At 41.1% G+C, this 4,500-nt stretch overlaps 1 non-coding gene across 1 annotated transcript; it reads left to right on the top strand.

Annotated features, from left to right (window-relative positions):
* The first annotated feature begins 3,499 nt into the window (after positions 1-3,499).
* LOC142179640 (small nucleolar RNA R71) lies at positions 3,500-3,605 on the top strand. Its single transcript, XR_012708185.1, has one exon. It is a non-coding gene; the product is annotated as a small nucleolar RNA R71 (small nucleolar RNA).
* Positions 3,606-4,500: the final 895 nt, after the last annotated feature.

Genomic DNA, 4,500 nt, shown 5'->3' with positions numbered 1-4,500 from the left:
AAACAAGTTCGTTATGGTAAGAGCCTAAAATATCCCCAGCAGAGTCGCCATGCTATCGCACCCCTTTTTTTCTCACGGAGTTCGGGTTTTGACATTCTTTGGGACAACTCCTTTCCTTTTGGGAAGGGGTATGTAATTTGATGAGTCGTCACCTATTGGATTAAGGTGCATTAGGGCACCTAGGACAATTAACTTACCGCGGAGTCTGGATTTTGACATTTTGGAACAACTCCTTTCCTTTTGGGAAATTGGGTATGGAATTTGAAGAGTTGCCACCTAAAGAATTTGAGGTGCGTTAGGGCACCTAAAGCAAATAACTCATAAACCGGTTTGCATTACCAAAGATTGGGTAAGGGCTCGAAATAACCTTGAGGGGAAGGTGTTAGGCCCCCCTCAAGGTCCACAACGGTGGGTCCTGGATGAACTCAAATTAAGTGAATTAGTTTTATAAGCAGATAAACAAACAGACGTTACTTTTAAAACAGAGAGTAAAAGGGTCCTAGGTTTTTTAGCATATAGGATTACTTCTGTGCAATACTTGTAATCGTCTACAAATTGAGGTGCTACACATAGCATTAGCGCACATGTCATCATATCCTTTACTACCTGATTACCCTCCCCTTAATTATTGTTACCTAAGCGTTCTAGTAGTATCTAGTACGTGCCTTATGCGTGCATTACCCGTCCCTTACCTGTGGCCCTAGAGGTGTTTATGACCTTTATTTAATGAAGTTCTAGACTCACCTATGGTGTTTAAAAGGAGAAAACTAAGCGACAAACAAAAAGTTAAGTAGGACTATCATATAAAGATGCAATTAAGGGCTCATATTTACCTTCACAAATAGACAAACAATTGTACGCCTCAAACAAAAAGTTTTAAATGATTTAATGTCCTATAGCAGGATATCTATATGAGCACAAAATATGCAGCAGTTTTATTAAGGCAGGGCAGTAAATACCTAATCAGTTTGCCTACTGATTTTATTAGTTCCTGAATCTGGGCAGGTTTCAAGCAGTAGGAAAATAGCAATTTTAAACCCTAGAATCCAATTAACCTACAAGATTGCCTAAGTGACTGTTCGTGTAGATATCAACTCGTTCTTCTCATTTTTCACTACCGTCATACCTCCATTTTTCGATACACACTGCACTGGGCTAACCCAGTTGCTATTAGAGATGGGGAATATGATTCCCGCATTTAACCATTTAATCACTTCCTTTTTCACCGTTTCTTTCATGTTGGGGTTCAGCCTTCTTTGATGTTCTCTGGAAGGTTTGTGCCCATCTTCCAACAGAATCTTATGCATATAGAAGGCCTGGCTGATCCCCTTAATGTCTGCAATGGTCCACCCAATTGCAGTCTTGCACTCAGTTAGAACCTGCAAAAGTTGTTCTGCCTGCACATATAACAAACTGGATGATATAATAACAGGTAGAGTTGAGTTAGGTCCTAAGAATACATACCTGAGATGAGAGAGCAATGGCTTCAGTTCCAACTTTGGTGGCTCTTCTATTGACGGCTTAGCTCGAGGAGATTTTCTTTCCTCCAAGTGCAAAGGCTCAAATTCAAGATCCTTTTTCCAAAAACCTTGGCCTTCAAGAGCCAATACCCACTTTACCAAGTCTTCACCATTAGCTTCGTCTAAGTTCATGAGACAAGCTGCTAGGGGGTCTTTATTGTTCAATGCTTTATCGTCCTCCTCCAACACTACATCCATCGCATCTATTAGAGAGCAATTGGCAAATTCACTGGGTCTGAGCATAGATTTTTGCATGTTGAATGTTATTTCTTCATCGTTTAATCTCATCTTGAGCTCTCCAGTTTCACAATCAATTAAAGCTCTCCTAGTGGCCAAGAATGGTCTTCCCAAAATTATGGAAATTTCCTTGTCAACCCGACAGTCAAGGATGATAAAATCTGCTGGGAACACAAACTTCCCAACCTGCACCAACACATCATCTAGAATCCCAGAGGGCCTCTTCACTGTTTGGTCAGCTAGTTGTAATAGCATAGACGTAGGTCTAGCTCTTTCAATGCCTAGCCTTTTGTAGATAGTTAGGGGCATAAGATTTATGCTTGCTCCCAGATCACGCAATGCCTTAGCAAATGCAAAGCTGTCTATTGTGCAAGAGATTGTGAAACTCCCTAGGTTAGACAGCTTCTTAGCTATGGGTCTCGTTATAACAGCACTGCAGGTCTAAGTCAGTGTAATCGTAGCCAAGTCTTGGAAGCCGAACTTGCAGGACATCAAGTCCTTCATCATCTTTGCATACCCAGGCATTCCCTTTAAAGCATCAATCAATGGAATGTTTACCTGAATTTACTTCAACATCTCCAAAAATTTCTTGTACTACTCATCTTTTTGATACTTGGCCAATCTTTGTGGGAATGGTGTTGTAGGTCGCTTCTTCCCTATAATTTGGTTTTTCTCTTATTCAGGCACTTCTTCTACTATCGGTTCTGGTGCAGCTTCAGTCTCTTACACAACCTTTTCTTCTTTGTTGGTGTTCTTTTGCACATTCTGTACCCTCACCTCAGTTAAACCTGCTAAATCATCTATCTTAATGGGTACTGACACCAGTGTCTCATCCAGCCTGCTTTCGCAAGCAATTTCTTGCTTCGGATCTAAGTCCCTACTATTTTGGAGGCTTACTGCCACCAGCTTCTTCGGGCCCTGCTCTTTTGGATTGATTTGAGTGTCTGCAGGTAACGTCCCATGAGGACGATTATTTAGGGCTATGGAAATCTGTCCTAATTGGATCTCAATATTCTTAATCATTGACTCATGTGAGTATACTTTGTCAGTTAGTTTTCCAGTGGACCCAATCACTTGTTGAATCATACCCTCGAGTTTAGCAAACCCATCTTCATGTCTCACAATCTGTTGTTGTGGAGGTTGTTGATAAGACTGCTACTGATTTTGTTGGTTGCACCCTTGTTGCCTTTGGTAAGGCACCATTTGCCCCTATGGTCGCATAGCCCCATGATTATTGTTGTCATTGTACTACTGCTGAGCTGGTCTGTATTGTTGATTTTACTGACCCCAATTCTGACCACCTAGTTTCGGTCCCCCGTAGTTGGCCACATAATTCATGTTCTCCTGATATTTTTAATTATCACATTCAGCACTCCATGAGCAGACATATGGCTGATTAATGCATGATGTACAGAAACCACCAATGGTTGCATCAACTATGTGTACTTGTTGCTTCTGGCCTGATTCTTCAACCCTTTTGGTGAGGATGCTCATTTGTGTCATCAGAGTGGCCATATTTTCAGCTATGGAGTTAACCGGGTCTAGAGCCACTGAGTGAACCATAGGAGTGATTGGAGCGTTCCTTGTTGTCCATCCTGAGTTTTGTGCTATCTTACCAAGCAGGATCTTGCTCTCTCTGAATGTCTTGCTCAAAAATGCTCCACCTGCTAAAGTATCAATATTGGCTTTCAAAGTATACTGCTAAACCCATGTAAAATCTCTGCCCCAACATATGCTTCGGAATACCATGATGTGGACACGTAACTAGAAGACCCTTGAATCTCTCCTACGCTTCATGTAGTATCTCAATTGTTCTCTGTTTGAAGCTCAATATCTCATCAATTTGCTGATCAGTCTTGTTAGGTGGATGAAATTTACTCAAATATTGCTTGACTAATTCCTCCCAAGTAGCGATGAAGTTGAAGGGGAGTGAATTAAGCCAAGTCTGAGCTCCTCCTGTCACTGAGAATGGAAACAACAACAAACGTATTGCTTTCGGTGTCACGTTGTGCTGCCTCTGCGTGGCACAAATTGATAGGAAATTCTTGAGATGCTACTGAGTATCTTCAACGTATGACCCAGAGAATAGTCCCTTGTTCTGCAGTAGATGTAGCATGTTATTTGTGATCTGGAATGAATTTGCTTGTATCTGAGGGACTACAATAGCAATTGCTAAGTTGTCAGTTGTGGGTTGTGCCCAATCATATAGTACTTCTTCTGGCACAAGAGGTGCCATACCCTGATCATTTGGGTAATTGCGGTGTTTCTGTTGTTTGGGTCATTCACGTTGTCTTTGTTGTTTAAATTATTGTCTTCCATGTCTGTTTCAATTCTTTCAGTTGAGTTCTGTCGTTGTTTGCCTTTCCTGTTTGCACGGTTCAATGCCTTGAACACATTCTCAGGATCTGATAATGCTTCGAACAATTCTTCAGTTCTTGAGGAGTTTTTAGGCATGCACCTCTAACAACCACGACAACAAACGTTAGAATTTCAATGATCCGTTCAAATTTAAGAAAATTGACTACACTAAGAATTTTTGCACTTTTTTTAACTGCAATCAATAACACCGTTAATTCCCTGGCAACGACGCTAAAATTTGATCACGCCCAACTATGCCGTACAAAAAGGACAAAGTGGTCGCTGCAAATACATTCCGGTTAACAAGTCCGGAGTCGAATCCCACAGGGAATTAACTTATTGATCACAGCTATTGGACTCACAGAAATTTATGTATTCAATATTC

The sequence above is a fragment of the Nicotiana tabacum genome, chromosome 3, assembly GCF_000715075.1.
Source record: "Nicotiana tabacum cultivar K326 chromosome 3, ASM71507v2, whole genome shotgun sequence".
NCBI classification, from domain to species: domain Eukaryota; kingdom Viridiplantae; phylum Streptophyta; class Magnoliopsida; order Solanales; family Solanaceae; genus Nicotiana; species Nicotiana tabacum.
The sequence above is the reverse complement of the archived record's forward strand: the minus strand, read 5'-3'. Positions and strand labels throughout refer to the sequence as shown.